The 17,306-nt window shown below is 35.4% G+C and overlaps 1 protein-coding gene and 1 non-coding gene across 3 annotated transcripts in view; both read left to right on the top strand.

Moving 5' to 3' along the window:
• NCK1 (NCK adaptor protein 1) overlaps positions 1-17,306 on the top strand; it is a 76,318-nt gene that overhangs the window by 31,988 nt on the left and 27,024 nt on the right. The gene's annotated exons all lie outside the window — the stretch shown is intronic.
• LOC116635373 lies at positions 12,719-12,872 on the top strand. The gene has a single exon (XR_004300155.1). It is a non-coding gene; the product is annotated as a small nucleolar RNA SNORA62/SNORA6 family (small nucleolar RNA).

The raw sequence follows: 17,306 nt of genomic DNA, 5'->3' as shown, positions 1-17,306 counted from the left end.
GTCACTAGTCTCAGGAATTAAGGGAATTTAATATTCTGATTGGCCATGTATGAATTGCATATAGTACCCCTGAGGTCTTGGAACTCCACTTAAAGAATGTCAAAATAGAATTGGGGGTGGGGATGGAGAGGATAGTTTCTGAGAACGAAGTTGAGACACTATTATGAAAAGAAGAGAAAATAGATACTGGTACAGCTTAAAAGTCAGCTAGCTATTTAACATTTTGATTTAATTTTGATTTTTAAGGGATCAGTGAGGTTTTCTAAATTAATTTTTTAAATTATCAAAGTAATATATGAATGCAGATTAAAGTTTCAAATAGTGCTAAAAGGCCTAGTAACAAAAACAGCAGTCCTTTGCTCTCCTTTTTCTACCCCCTTGCCTCAAGAAGTAATCACTTTAAACTTTTTTGAGCTGTTCCAGAAGCAATAGCTTAAAAAGTTGAAAGTGATTACTTCTTGAGACAAGCAGGAAGAAAAAGCGGGAGGAGAACAAAGGACTGTTACTTTTGTTATAGGCCTTATAGCATTATTTGACATTTTAAACTACGTTCATGTATTACTTTGATAAATAAAAAGCATATAATTGTTAGTATTATCTCCAGATTCGTTAATTTTAGACATCTACTGATTTTCTGTTAAGATAAATAAGGGTTTGTATGCATGTATGTATTTATTAAATAATCTCTACACCCAACGTGGGCTTGAACTCACAACCCTGAGATTGGGAGTCACATGCTCTACCTACTGAGCCAGCCAGGTGCCCCCATTTATTTTCTTAATCTTTCTTAGCCCCATTGTCTTAATAAAATTATATATTCATATTCAGAATTTTTATCATTATGACTACAGAAACATATTGTTTATAGCTGACCCACCTCCTATTATTAAATTGTCTTTCTTGTGTAATTTAGTTTTTCTGAAATTTATAAGAAATTTATATGGTTCACATTTAGAATTTTCTTCATTGTTTTTGAATTTATATCTAAGTCTTCCCACACTCTCCAGCAGTTCTATAAAATTTGTATTTGTATATAATTTTTCACATAGTCCTGTCAGATAATCTTACCATTTTTTTTTCTTTTTTTTTTCCGGAATCTTACTCCAGGTTGGACTATTTATTCTAATCTGCTTCAGATCTTAATTTACTTTTGCTAGCATTCTGAAAATTCCTTTTGCTTTTCTTCATTGGTTTTCCTGCTTCTTAGATCCTTTGTCTTCTTTTTTCTTGTTTTACTCCTTTGATTTGCTGGAACATATCCTCTGGTTGTTTCTTAAGTCAAAGTGAATTGGAATTAAATATTTTGAGGATGCCTGCCCAAAAACGGCTATTCATCTCTTACACTTAATTTTAATTGGTAGTTTGGCTGTATTGGAAAGTTATCATTTAAAGTGTATTGAGTTTCAGTTTTGCAAGATGAAAGTTATTCATGAGATGGATAGTGATAGTGGTTGTACAACATTGTGAATGTACTTAATGCCACTGAACTGGACACTTGAAAATGGTTCAGATGGTAAATTTTATTTGTAGTGTATTAGTTAGCTTGGGCTGCCATAACAAAGTATCATGGACTGGGTGGCTTAAACAACAGAAATTTATTGTCTCAAAATTGTGGTTGCTAGAGTCTAAGATCAAGTTGTTATCTGGGTTGGTTTCTTCTGAGGGCCTCTCTCTCTAACTTGTAGATGGTTGTCTTCTCCCAGTGTCTTCATATGGTCTTCCCACAGAGTGTGTCTGTATTCTAATCAGCTTTTCTTATAATAACACCAGTCATACTGGATAAGGGCCTACCCTAATGACCTCATTTTACTTAATTAGCTCTTTAAAGACCCTATCTCCAAATAGAGTCACATTCTGAGGTACTAGAGGATAGGATGTCAGCATCTGGATTTTGGACGGGAAAAAGTTCAGCCCATCACATGTACCACAGTTGTAAAAATATACATTAAGAACCTGAGTACAGGGGCGCCTGGGTAGCCCAGTCGTTTAAGCGTCTGCCTTTGACTCAGGTCATGATCCCAGGCTCATCAGGGAGTCTGCTTCTCCCTCTCCCTCTGCTGCTTTCCCTGCCCATTCTCTCACTTTCACTCTCAAATAAATAAATAAAATCTTTAAGAAAAAAAAAGTGAGTACAGTCAGTCATCCATCCATTTATGTTTAAATGCCATGTAGTACAGTAAGGGTTAAATCAGTTAATGGTTTATATTTGTTGTATTAATTATGACATTAAATTCTTTATTATGTTATTTTTTCATAGTTGGTGGATTATACAATAATTGCTCATCATTTAGCAATTTTAGCAAGATTATTTCATTCCTTTTACTTCAGTGGTAACATATAATGGCTTCTTCTTTAGATTATATAAAATGTAATATTCTTCAGATTATAGAATGGTGATATGTTCTTAAGGTGATCTTGGTACAGCTTACTATAATTCAGAGTAATAAGTAAAATTTTGTGGTACCTGACAAAATAATCATATAGGGAGTAATGCTTTATGTATGTAAGGCATTAATAAGTTGTTGAAAAATAGAATTAAAGTTGATATTTTTTAAAGATTTATTTATTTTAGGGGGGAGGGGCAGAGGGAGAGAGAATCCTGAAGCAGACTCCCCACTCAGTGGGGAGTCCTACAAAGGGCTCGATCCCAGGATCCTGAGATTATGACCTTAGCTGAAATCAAGAGCCAACCGCTTAACCAACTGAGCCACCCAGGCGCCCCTACGGTTGATATTTTTTGAGAGCATGTTTTGCTTGATATGCCTTTTTTTACTTTCAGGCCTTAGCTCTGTGTCCTCCTAGTCTATAACTACTCAGTAAACATTTTGTCGAATGAATAAATGAATAAATTTTTATATGCACGGGACTTTTGCCTGTGTTGTATTTTGTGTTTGCTTATACTGGATTTTCAAAGTGATATTTCCAAAAATAAATAGAATAAGATGGCATTTTATTTGACCTATTCTTTAAAAAAAAAAAAAAAGCTTGATTTTTAAAGGAGCCTTTATTTCAGACTAGCCTATAATTTTTTATTTTCCCCATGATGGATTCTTACCCATGTTGTTTCATTCTAAGAGTGTTTAACAATTAAAATTACTTGATAAGATAGTAGGGTTTAAAACATTGAATAGAATAAAATCATCTTATGAATTGCCTGTCTTTTTTGCATTACTTACAGTACATTGAAGTTAGTTATTTGGGGATTTTTTTCCCCCTTCATTGTTTACCGAAAGATCTGTAACCCAACCAAACTTCCGGAGTTAGTCACTTGGGTATTGTCACTCTGCTGATTTTTATCAGAAACAGGAAATTGTCAAGTTATGTGTTAAACTATAAAAGAATCTAAAATTGCCTTTGTGTTAGCATGAGAGATTTCTCTTTAGAATTTTTTTCTGTCACTAGCTGCTTCCTTACTTTTCCAATGTAACAACTGGCTTGCCAAAAATGGTCATATTTATCATGGCCTATATACATAGCAAACTATATCTTTCCTTATAGTTTACGTATCATACATAATATGATTTGGTAAAATGATTTGACAAACTTAGTGTCATTTAATATATAGATATGCCCAATGAATTTGTAAAAGTAGGTTGGGGAAGAATATGTTTTTAGGTGTTTGGCCTGATGTTATGATTTCTGTATTTAGATTAGCAATTCTCTAGAGGTTCTTAAAGTACCTTTTAAGGAGTCTACAAGGCCAGACTATTTTCATTATACTGAAATATTAATTTCCATTTTCACTCTGGAGTTTCCAGAGGCTGTATGAATGCAATATTTTATAATAAATTAGATGTCAACATTTGAAGATCTGCAAAACTTAGTGAATGTATATTGCATGATGATACAAAATCATAAGTGAGTATAAACAGGTCCATTTAAAGTACAAGACTGAGCAGTGAATATTTTTGCTATATATTTTAGTTTACATTCAGTAAGATTGACACTTTTTGGAGTGTGATTGAGATTTGACACAGTTATGTAATCACCACATCTAAATTCAGAACAGTTCTTCACCCCTCATGCTTTGTAGTCCAGAATGTCATACATAGCCTTTTGAGTCTGGTTCGATGAGATCATATATGGTAATGTATGTTTAACTTTATAAGAAGCTGCTAAACTGTTACCCTTAGTAACTATATAAAACAGTAGCTATACTGTTTTGCATCCCCACTAGCAATGTATGAGTTCCCCCATTGTTTTGCATCCTCACTGGCACCTGGTACTGTTTGTGTTACCTCTCTCTCTCCTCCTTTACCTCTTTCCCCTCCCTCCCTTCTCTTCTTTCTTTACTACCTCTCTTATCTTTTGAAGCTATTTAATTTGCTGTGTTGTGATATCACTTTGTGGTTTTAATTTGCATTTCTATAATGACTAATGATGTTGAAGATCTTCACATGTGCTTGTATTTCATCCTTGTACAGTATTCCCTCTTTCCAAAAGTTCACATTATGCCACTTAAGACCTATATTAGTATGGTAACAGCTTTTTTTTTTTTTTGGTAAAAGTGAAAATCCTCTTCAGATTTCTTTTGTTTGGTGAAAACAGGTACTAATGTAGGTCTTTAGTAAAAGCAAAGTGGTGTGACTTGAACTTTAAGAAAGCAGGGGATATGCTTCACTTCATGTCATTTTGGCTTCTGGAAGGTTTCATAGGAATGCTCTACTTTCAGATAGTGGGAGAAACCTCTGTCTTCTTTGGTGAAGTATCTGTTCAAGTATTTGACAGTTTAAAAATGTTAAATATTTAAATATTTTTGTTCCATGGCTTTTCTGAGCACAGCTTGAGGCAGTGCTCCTTAGGGCGGAATAATATACCAGTCGCTCTACTGGCCTGGCCTCCACAGCTTTGGGCGGGGAGTCATCCGGCCTGTTGAAACCCGGGTGATAGCCTCCTCTTTTGAAATGGGGGAAGCAGCCTTAATGATCTCTGAGCCACCTTTTGGGTCCTTCTTCCCTTGTCTTGAAGAATAGCTCATGTTTGCAGTGGAATAGTTCTGTGGTTGCATCCTGTACAATCAAGAAAACTTGACAATCTTTCTTAATTCCTTCTTGTCTCTTTCGAGTTCAGATTGGCTGCTTCCTGCTGGGGCGGTTGATTGAATCTGATGTTCATACCCATACTAATCTCTGTCAAAGGATCTTGCCTCTTAGAACACTCTTAGTGTTTGGTTCTGAATGTGTTTCTCATTTTTTCTGCACTATAGCAGGCTGAGAATTTTCTACCTTTTAAATTAATTTCCCTTTTGATTAACAATTCCATCTTTAAGGTATTTTTTTTTCCATGTTTACTATAAGCATTCAAGAGAAGCCAAGCCACAGTTTCAATACTTTGCTTAGAAATGGCCTCAGTCATTTCATCCTTACAAGTTCTACCCTTCCACAAAACACTAGGACATGACTAAAGTTCAGCCAAGCGCCTTGCCATCTTATAACAAGGATCACTTTTCCTTCCGTTTCCAATAACATGTACCTCATTTCTGTCTGAGACATCAGATTGGCCTTTATTGTTGTTAAAAAACAAAATTCAACTGAGTAAATTTAAAGATCTTACTGGCTTTATTTGACGATTCATGAATTGGACAGCATCTCATCTAGCAGATAGAAAGGAGTTCCAAAGAGCTATACAAAATTAAAGATTTTTATAGGCAGAGAGAGGCAGGAGAAGGAAGTTTCTAGCAAAGAGTGGATTGTTTCAGATAAGGTCACCTTCCTTTTGGAGGATGGCAGAGTCTGTTGGGTGGATTACCTCACTGGTGCTGACCAGGTAATTCCAGATTGACTGGTTAAAGGTTACATATCTGGGAGAGACTGAAACTGCAATTATGTTAAGTATTGAGCCTTAGTCTTAGTTTGTTGTTGTGGGGCTTAGCAGGAGCAACTCCAATTTGGGCCTGATGTCTCTTTTTTATTTTTTATTTTTTATTTATTTATTTTTTTAATAAAGATTTTATTTATTTATTTGACAGAGAGAGACACAGCAAGAGAGAGAGCACAAGCAGGGAGAGTGGGAGAGGGAGAAGCAGGCTTCCCGCCGAGCAGGGAGCCCGATGCGGGGCTTGATCCCAGGACCCTGGGATCATGACCTGAGCCAAAGGCAGACACTTAACGACTGAGCCACCCAGGCGCCCCCTGATGTCCTTTTTTAACACTGTCTGTATTTCAGCTAACATTCTGTTCATGAGCACTTAGGTATTCTCTTAAGAGGATTGAGGCTTGGGGCACCTGGGTGTGGCTCAGTTAGTTAAGCATCTGACTGCAACTCAGGTCATGATCTCAGGGTCCCGGGATCGAACCCTGCGTCAGGCTCCACGCTCAGTGGGGAGTCTGCTTCTCCCTTTCCCTTTGCCCCTCCCCTGACTTGTGTGTGTGTGCACTCCCTCTCTCTCTCAAATAAATACAATCTTAAAAAAAAAGAGGATTGAGGCTTTCCCTATAGCTCTCCACTTCTGAGCCTTCAGAAGAATTTGCACCTAACAGTCTGTTCTTGGCAGTGTAGAATTTTTCTAGTGTGTACTTCCAGGTTCTGCCCATTATCTAGTTGAAAGCCACTCCCACATTTTTACGTATCTCTTAACAACCACACCCTCAATTCTTGGTACCAATTTTCTGTCTTACTATGTTTGAGCTAGTAAAACAAAATACTGTAGGCTGGGTGGCTTATAAATAGCAGAAACTTATTTCTGGAACAGAAAACAGGTCTGGAAGCTGGAAGTCTGAGATCAGGGTGCCAGCATGGTCATGTGAGCCCCTCCCTCCTCCATGTTGCAGGCTTCTTATATCCTCACATGGTGGAAGGGGCTAGGGATCTGTGTGGGATTTCTTTTACAAAAGTACTAATCCCATTGTTCAGAGCTCCAGTTTAGGGACTAATGCATTCCCAAAGGCCCTACTTCCTAATAACTATCACCTTATGGGGATTAAGGTTTCAACATTAATTTTGGGGAGACACATTCAGACCATACCAGTAGTATTCTCTTAGTATGTTTTTATGTTTTATGTTTCTTTCACTTCAGACATTGGTAAATTTGTCTTTTTAGTCATTCTTGCTACGGAGTTATCAATTTTCTTGGTCTTTTCAGAGAACGTCTTTGGTTTCAATGGTTTTCTCTAATTTTTGTTTCAGTCTCACTGATCTCTGATCTTTATTATGTCCTTCCTTCTGTTTCCTCTGGGTTTAATGTGCTCTTCTTCTAGTTTCTTACAACAGAAGCTTACGTTATTATTGTTATTGTTATTATTTACTTATTTTGGAGCCCAGTGTGGGGCTTGAACTCATGACCCTGAGATCAAGACCTGAGCTGAAATCAAGAGTTGGATGCTTGACCGACAGTCACCCAGGTGCCCCCTTAGAAACTTAACATTATTGATTTGGGACTTGTTTTCTAACATTTTATTAATGGCAATTAATACCATAAATTTCCTTATAAGTACTACTTTAGTTGCATCTAACAAATTTTTGTATGTTGTGTTTTCATTTTTACTTAGTTCAAAATATTTTCTAATTTCTCTTGAGTTTTCCTTTTTGATACATGAGTCGTTTAGAAGTGTGTTGTCTGATTTCCAAATACTTAAAGATTTTCTAGTTATCTTTCTGATACTGACTTCCTAGTTTAATTCCATCACAGTCAAGAGAACGTATGCTGTGCAATATCAATTCTTTCACATTTATTAAAGTTTATTTTATGGTCCAGAATATATCTGTCTTGGTGAATATTCCATGTGCACTTGAAAAGACATTTATGCTGCCGTAGAGTTCAGTGTTGTATAAAGGTCAGTTAGATTCAGTTGGTTGATGATGATGTTTAAATCTATTTTTTTTGCTGCTTTTCTACTTGTTCTATGGATTACTGAAAGTAGTTGCAGTTTTCAAGAATAGTGGATTTACTTCTTTCCATATTGATCATTTTTGCTTTATATATTTTGCAGCTCTATTAAGTATATATACATTCAGAATTGTTATGTCATCTTGATGAATTGACTTTTTTTACCATTATCTCATGTGTCTCTACCCGGTAATTTTCCTTGTTCAGAAATCTACTTTGTCTATATTTATATAGCAGCTCCAGCTTTCTTTTGATTCCTGTTTGTATGATCCTTTTACTTTTATGCTATGTATCATTATATTCAAAATAGGTTTCTGATGACAGTTGAGTCTTTGTTAATTTGTCTGATCACCTCTCTGTCTTTTAATTAATGTAAGATCATTTATTTAATGTAATTATTGATATATTTGAGCTTAATTATGTGTTATCTATTTCTTGTGGGTTTTTTTGTTCCTCTGGTCTTTTCTTGTCTTCTTTTGGATTATTTGAGCACTTTTTTTTAGTATCCATTTTATTGTATCTACTGGTTTTTGGTTATATCTCTTTGTCCTACCTTTTTTTTTTTTTTTTTTTAGTGATTGCCCTAAAGATTATAATATACTTTTCACAGTATATCTAGAATTTATATTTTACCACTTAAAATAGAACATAAAACCTTACAGCCATATAGGTCCCATTGCCCTCCCCACTTTATATGATAATTGTCATATGAATTCTACATTTGTGAAACCCCCGTGTTAGTATTATAATATTCCCTTTTAAGAGCTTTGTGTGTCTTAAAGAATTTAAGAGATGAAAAAGAATCTTATTATATTCACCCAGATATTGACCATTTTTTTGCTTTTCCTTCATTGCTGAAGTTTCATGTTTCCCTCTGATAATCACTTTTCTTTTAGCCTTAAGACCTTCCTTTACATTTCTATTAGAGGCAGTCCACTGGGCAACAGAATGGCTTAGTTTTTCTTCATCTGAGAATGTCTTTATGTCATTTCATTCCTGAAGGATATTTTCACTGCATATAGAATTCTGGGTTGTTGGTTGCTTGCTTTGAGCATTTTTCAGATATAGTTCATGGTTTCTGATGAAAAATCCTTAGTCATTCAAATTGCTCCTATATTAGGTTTTCTTAACCTTAGCACATTGGACTGGATTATTCCTTATTGTGGAGGGCTGTCCTGTTTATTATAGGATGTTTAGCAGTATTCCTGGCCTCCCCTGGTAGCACCATCCTGTCCCCTTCTCTATAGTTGTGACAATGAAAATTGATTCCAGACATTGTTAAATATCTCCTTGGATGTGACATAATCCCCAATTAAGAACCACTGCCATGTATATACTATGTTGTTCTTCTGTGGCTGCTTTCAAGATTTTTCCTTTTACCTTTGGTTTTTAGCAGTTAGATTATGATGTGCCTGGACATGGTCTCAGTTTGTCCTGTTTGGAGTTTGCTTAGTTTCTTAAATTTATAAATTTAAGTCCTTCGCAGACTTTCAGGAAATTTCCACCACTGTTTCTTCAAGTATTTTTTTCTGTACCATTATCTTTTCTTTAGGGACTTCACAGAATGAATAGTAGCTCTTTTGATATTGTCCCTTTGGTCCTTGAAGCCCTGTTCCTTTTCCAAATATTCTCCCTACTCTGTTCTTCAGCTTGGATAATTGGTATTGATCTGTCTTCAGGTTCATATCATCTTTCTTCTGTTGTAGTATGCTGAATGGCAACCTCCAAAAAGATATATTCATTTCTTAATCCCTGGAATTTATGAATATTACTTCACATGGCAAAAGGTGTGATTAATGATGTTAAGGATTTTGAAAGGTAGGGAATATCCTGGATTATCTGTTGAGCCCCAAATCTAGTGACATGTGGCCTAATGAGGCAGGGGGAGATTTAATAGAAGAGGAGGAAGAGGCAGTGTGGCCACAGAGGCAGAGTTAGAGTGATGTAGCTACAGGGAATGCTCACAGCCACCAGAAGCTGGAAGAGGTAAGGTGCACATTCTTCCCTAGAGCCTTCAGAGGTAGTACAGCCCTGTTAACACCTTGATTTCAGATTCCTTGATTGAGTCCTTGATTGATACCTTTAGATCTATCACAATTAATTTGTTATTTTAAACCACCAGCTGTAGGAAATTAATACATCTGTTGTCTTGACCCTGCTATTCAGCCTCTCCAGTGAAGTTTTTATTTCAAATATTGTGATTTTTAGTTCTAAATTTCCATTTGTTTTTGTTTAATAGCTTCTCCTTCTCAGATGAGATTTATCTTTCTGTTTCAAGAGTGTTCACTTTACCTTATGGAACATGGTTATAACAGCTGCTTTTGTTGTTGTTGTTGTTTGTTTTATAACAGCTGCTTTTAAGTCTTTTGATAATTCCAACATCTGGGGTATTTCTTGGTTGGCATCTGTTGGTTGTCTTTTTCTTCCACTCTTGTTGGCCAGATTTTCCTGCTTCTTTGTATTTTGGATAATTTTAGATTGTATACTGGACATTTTAAATACAATTTTGTGAGACTTTGGATCCTGTTAAAATCCTTTGGAGAATTTTTATTTTGCTGTTGTTTTAACAGGCATCAATCTTATTAGATTCAAACCAATCTTTTTGCTTTTTGTGGGCAATAGTGCCAGCATCAGTTTCATTTTCTAAACCTTTGCTGTAATGTTTGAGTCTGTATGTTATCTATAATAGTCAGGGATGGTCTGGAACTTGGGTGGTAGTTATTTTGTACTTAAGTTTTCAGTGCTTTTTTAATTAGTCTACCTGACTAGGCCATCTGGATTTGTAATTGACACTTACCCAGAGGAGAAACAAACTTATCTTTATGACAAGAGATGTGGTACAAATTAGAGCAAGGTGTCCACCAAAGTTGGGCCCCTACCCTCTACAGGGACTGGGAGCAAGAATGAGTCATATCTCATTGAATGTTTACATTTTATTTATTTATCTAATTATTTATTACATTTTATTTATTTGTTTATTTATTTATTTATTTGAGGGAGTGTGTGTGGAGAGGGAGAGAGAGAACCCCAAGAAGGCTCCACACCCAGCGTGGAGCCCAATGTGGGGCTTGATCGCACAGCCCTGAAATCATGACCTGAACCAAAACCAAGAGTCAGATACCTAACCAGCTGAGCCACCCAGGTGCCCCGTTGAATGTTTACATTTTAAAGAGATGGCTCTCAGTTCTGAGAAGACACCTTTAGGTGGTAGAAGATTTATATTTCAAAGGGGCAGTGGAAATATTTATAATTTCAAGCTTTCTAAAGTAACTGCTCTAAGGGGGTTATAGGTACCTCTCTTCCTATCACCAAGTTTGGGCTGGAGCAAACAGTAAATTCTTGCAATATCGAGCTTCCTCATGCAGGGACTTATGGACTGGAGTTGTCATCCAAGGCATGTGGCCTTAACCCATTAGAAACGATGCTAGTGTTTGTTCAAGTCTCTTAGTGTGGGAGTGTGGACAAAGTCTTTATGCTAAGAGCCCGCAGTTTTTATAGGCCAAGATTGAGGCCTAGCCAAGAAGAGGGCTTAGAGGAGCCTGACTATTCGAGAAGAGAGTCTTTGTCATAGATTACCTTCACCAGCTCTTTTCTCATGGCAGTTTTCCCCATATTTACCTATCCTCAGCAATCCTCTTCCTGGTTCCTTTTACCAGAAAGGTTGGGTTTTCTTATTATGAGTTTTAGTCTTTCATGTTGTTACTCAATTCTGGGTATGGCTGTGCTCAACTTCAGGGTGAATTGGTGAGATAGTGGTTATTTCCCACTACCAGCTGGTTACTTTTAATCTTCCTTTATCCAGAAAGACAGGTTTTCTCTTGGGGTCTTATTGTATGTGACATCTCCACCATTGTGGCAGTGGTGCAGATCCATAACTGAGGCTAGCCTGGGGACAGCACTGGGAGAGGGGGAAAAAAGAAGAAATAAAACCTCAAGGATTTAACCCACAGTCTTCTGACTTTCAAGAGCCTTTCCCCCCTGTTTTTTGGCCTAATGAGCTTCTCTTGAGCTTTTTCCTGACTGTACCTGCTATTAAATTTCCTGTTATGCCTACCTTTGGGTCAAAGCCAGAAAATAAAACAGAAGGGGAGAACCAAAAGGAAATTTATTGTTGATGTATTGGTCTTTTTTCAGATTGATTTCCCTTCCCAATCTGCCTGTTATTATTTACCTTTCAGAGTCCTCAGGAGCTGATTCTTTGTATTTTTTCTGGAGATTTTAGTTGTAATCAGTTGGAGAGAGAGGCTGCAGTGGGCTTACACCCATTTCCCCTGGAACTAAAAATACTTAGGCCAATGAATTTTAACATAACTGTGTGGGAAAGTTTACTTGGTAAAGTTTTAGATTCCACATTACAAACTAGTGTTTAAGAAACTGTACCACTTGTCAAGTTTTCGTGTAGAATATCCACAATTATCTGAAAAGACTCTTAAAACTATTCTTCTTTTTCCAACTACACATTTGTGTGACACCAAGTTTTCTTTTCAACCAGAATAGTATGTTGCAGTACATTAAATGCAGAAACATACGAGAATCTATTAAATCAGGCATTAAAAAGATTTGCAAAAATGTAAAATATAGCAGCACTCTTTTCACTAATGTTTTTGTTTGGGAAAATATAATTTTCATAAAAATGTTCTGTATTGCATTAAATATGATTATATTTAATTGAATTTAAAAATATCCAAACATTTTTTCACTTTTAATTCCCAGTGTGGTAAATATTGATCGATGTAACCAACATAAACAAAACCTTTTTGGGTCTTCAATTTGTAAGTATGTAAAGGGGTTTTGAGACTAAATAGATTGAGAATTTCTGATTTAGTAGGCAGTTGGTTTCCATGCATTTATAACCTGTACCCTTATTTTCTGGTCTTTAAGAGGCAGCATGGTGCTACACATTGTTAGAGCTTAGAGTTGAGGCCACTGGCTGGCCAGTGAACTCATGAGTGTAGGTATTGTGCTACATGAGAGGTAAGTCTTTCACTAACACCACAAGGGTCTCTGGCCCAGTGAGTGGAGTTTGATAGTAATTCTTGCTACAAGTATTTAAAAAAAGAAAAAAGCAGCATGGTAATCAAAAGTACACCGACTTGTACAGTTATCATGATGAGCACTGAGTAATGAATAGAACTGTTGAATCACTATATTGTACACCTGAAACTAATGTAGCACTGTGTTATCTGTACTGGAATTAAAATTAAAAAAAAAAAAATATGAATTTTGGGGAGGTGAAAAGAACATGCATTTTCTCCCAGTTTCTACCACTTATTTTCTAAGGTTTAAAAGTCATTTAACTTCTTTATATCATATTTTGTAAAGTGAGGATAATACTTCAAAGGATTATTGTGAGGGAAATGCTAGGTTAATACCTGAATTATGTACATTCAGTAAACATTCGTTGGTGTAGAGTTACATATTTTTAACAACTCCCAGCCTTTGTGAAAGGTTATAAAGACCTCTGATTGTAAACCAGTAGGTATTCTGCAATTTAATCTGCTGATCCCTTTCCAATAATAAAGAGTGATAATTTATGCAGGTCTCTAGAATAGTAAAATCTGTATTGTCCTTAGTGACACTGAAATAATTGAGTTCTTTACTTTCAGTTTGGTCCTATTCTTGTAATATCCAGATCAGGAAAGGCCAGGAGTATGATCAGCAAGTGTGTATAGGTCTAGTTTGGGAATGAGATTGGAAGTGAATTTGAAAAACAAACTGAGATCAGGAAATAATCCCAGGAAGAAAAGGCAAGCAGGATGTGAGTACTGTAAAGGGACTGATGTCAATTCCAGGGTCCATGATACTTGTATTATCAGAGCAGGGCAGGCAATCAGTGGGGATCAAAATAGGCAGTTCACGTTCTATCAAAGAAAGCTGATACTTGATATCAGGCAGGAATTGGGCACTGGTTGGTAAGGCTCCTGGGTTCAGGTGCCAGGTACAAGGACACAAACAAAAGGCCAGGAATCCAGTTCTTGAAAGCAAGAGTAGGGTCCAGGAGCGTCCAACTATAAATTTCATGAGTGTAGTTGAAAACATGGAGCTGAAACTTTTGTAGGAGAATATAGAATGTTAAGTGACCACCTTTACAACCAGGCCTCTTGGCTGGATCAAAGAATAGTGCAGTTATACCATATTCAATTTATATAATTTGAACTAAGCTTGACTAAAAGATCAGTAGGGAAATGGCTGTTAAAATAATTTGGCCTCAGTTGCTGCTTCTCTTGTAGTGTAAGCCTGTCATATCCCTATTTCTTTGTTTAAAGATAGTTTTCTCTATTATCTGGACTCTGAATTCAAGTTAGCTCTTTTATCTGCTACTTAACTGAAGAAATAGTCATCAAAGGAAAGTTAATTTATTAGTGTTTTTTGTTTTGTTTTTGTATGTTTTTGTTTCTTGTGGGTTGTTTTTTTTTTTTTTTTGCTTTAGGTTCTAATTGTATAGGTTTTAGTTGTGATTCTATGATAAAACAGATTTACTTTATATCCTTATTTCTCTCTCATTTCTTTTTCCCTCCGTTCCCTCTCATTTCTTTTTCCTCATACTTTCTCCATGTTTCCTCACACCTACTTTGTGTTTTGGCTTCCAGTTCCTATTAGTTATAGTTTTCAGTTGGTTTTCTCTTTTTATAGTAATTTTTTTTTTAAAAGTAGAGTAATATTTTTGTAAAATATTCAAACCACACATATCTGTGGAGTATGGACTAAGTTTTACCAGTCTTACCACTCACTGAGGCTGCAACTTTTACAATTTGATGTATATCCTCCCAGAACTTTTTAATGCACATAACAAATACATGAATGGGAGTTTTTTTTAAAAATAGAATTATAATCCTGTTGCTTTAGAATTTGCATTTTTGCTTAGTATTTATTGGTCATTTTACCATGCCAGTACTTACAATTTAGACACTCTTGGTGTACATTTTATTCCTTATTTTTCACAGTTATGAGCATTGCCATAGCGAACATTCTTACACACATGACTTTGGATACTTGCATTATTTTTTCCTGTAGTATGTAGATTGCTGATTCAAAGAAATGTGCATGTAAGATTTTGACAATTACTGTCAAGTTGGTCTTCAAAAATTTTGTACGTAAAATATAATAACCCAAGTTAAAAAGACACATGACTGAAAAAAATTTATATCAAAGACAAAGGGCAAGTATTCCTACTATATAAAGAGCTTCTAAAAATTGGAAAAGAAAAGCCATACCTTGGGAAAATGGGCAAAAGATGTAAACAGGTAGTCCACACAGAAAAACAAAAGAAAATGTCCCTTAAATTGGGAAAAGGTGCTTAATTTCACTGTGATGGAGAAATACAATTAAAAACTGCTTTGAAATATCATTTCTTCCTTATCTGGCAGAAATCCAAAATCTATAGTTTGTTGGTAATGCTGTGAGGAAATAATCACTCCCATATATTGTGGAAAATATAAAAGGTTAAAGAACCTATGGACAGGGTATTGGGCACTATCTCACAAAAGTATGTAAACCTTAAGCTTTAATTCAGCATTCTTACTTCTATGACTCTAACCCAAAGGTACACTAACAGAAAAACAAAATGACATGTATATTAGACTATTCATTGCAGCACTGGTTTTTATCAGAAGGCTGGAAACAACTCATTGTCCATCAGTAAGGTCTAGTTGAGGGAACTGAGATTCTTCCATAATGATAAAGTACTGTGCAGTAGTTATATTAGAAAAGAACTCATACTGCTGTGGAATGATGTTCAGGATATATTGTTAAGCCTAACGCAAGGTTCAGACAGTACATAGTGTGCCCCTCCCTTTGTGTGTGTACATGTTTTGTTGTGAGGGGGTGTGAAAATTAGAATTTCCAATTTACATGTGTTTTCTTTTACATCTTTGAAAAGCAACAATAAACCAAAACCAATAAAAAATGGTTATCCTGTAGGGAGAGGGAGAGAAAAGAGAGAGAAGGTGAGTATGGAAGCAGAACTCTCTGAATGTACCTTGTTTGATTGATATACTTTTAGAACCATCTAAATGCTTTATATAATAATGAAATAAAATTAAATTTTAGGGACACCTGACTGGCTCATTCAGAAAAGCATGCAACTTCTGATCTTGGGTTTGTGAGATCAACACTGGGTGTAGAGATTACTTAAATAAATTAATAAACTTTAAAAATAATTAAATTTTTAAAAGGAAAAATAAAGTGAGCTCCAAAAGGTGGAAACAAATGAATCTAACTGTTTATCTAGTTAGTTGGTGTTCTAAACACAGAAACATATATTCTGCCTTTCTTGTAGGGTCTGTGTATTAGTGTAATCAAAATGTTCTTAGTAAAACATTCGCAATTTCTAAAAGCAGGTATAGCTAGCAAATCATTTTGGAAATGGTAGATCTGGGCAGTGAACAGCAACAAAAGAATCTGGGGTGGGAGTGGGGCAGTAAAGCCTCTAGATAAAATTACCAATTTACAGGAAATAGGGGAGATAAAGGAATACCATGAGGATGTACCTCAATCAATGCACAGTGTGGGAAGTGCTACAGGACAAATGAAGCCAGGTTCTTCAACAAATAAATGGCATGAAAATAGTGGGGAAAGAGAACTGTGTTATATAGATTAAGGAGATATAAAACATTAATATACAGACTTAGTTTAGATCCTAGTTCAGACCAACTATAAAAGACTTTTTATTTAAATACACTCAGATGAAATGAAAGAATTGTTGCAGGTGCTCTTAATAAAGAAGTACTTAATATTTTTAACAGTACAAGTTTTTAAAAAATATGTTAACTGAATTTCAGTATAGTTTATTTGCAATGTCATATATTTTTATGCATTTAAAACCTCATTCTGAGGAGGATTTATAGGTTTTACCAGACTTAACCTTTTTGCTATGGGGAGGGGGCCCATGGCAAAAAAGGTAAAAGACCCCTTGATTTGTCAATTTTTGTGGGGTATGTGTTCTTATCTGTTTGTATTTATAGGTGAAATCATAGGATTCCAGTGAATTGCAAAGTCAGATTATTGATAATTGAAGTTGGGTGATAGATATGGGGTTCATTATACTATTCCTTACTTTGTATGTGTTGAAAATTTACATAATTAAAAAAGTTAAGCTTTATATCAATTTTTAGTTTAATAATGCCAATATTGTATGTAGTGGAAGGCTTATTTTGTACATTCTTACAAAATAAGCCTTGGGTTTTTTTCTGTTACTCTGACAAAGAATAAAACCTTGATTTTCGTTTTCATTTCTTTAATTATATAAGAACATTCAGGATCTTTGTCCTTTCTCTTACATAATTGCTCTTTGTTCTTTGTCAATTTTTAAACTTAGTCTCATTGTTTGTTGATGTTGGTGATAGGTATGATAAAGGCTCCCCCAAAGATGTACACATCCTATTGTCCAGAACCTGTGAATATGTTACCTTACATAGTTCAAGAGACTTTGCATATGTTAAGGATTTTGAAATGGGGAGATTATTTTGTATTATTGTTATGG

The sequence above is a fragment of the Phoca vitulina genome, unplaced genomic scaffold (genome assembly GCF_004348235.1).
Source record: "Phoca vitulina isolate PV1807 unplaced genomic scaffold, GSC_HSeal_1.0 scaffold10, whole genome shotgun sequence".
Lineage (NCBI taxonomy): Eukaryota > Metazoa > Chordata > Mammalia > Carnivora > Phocidae > Phoca > Phoca vitulina.
This window is presented reverse-complemented; position numbering and strand designations above follow the sequence as displayed.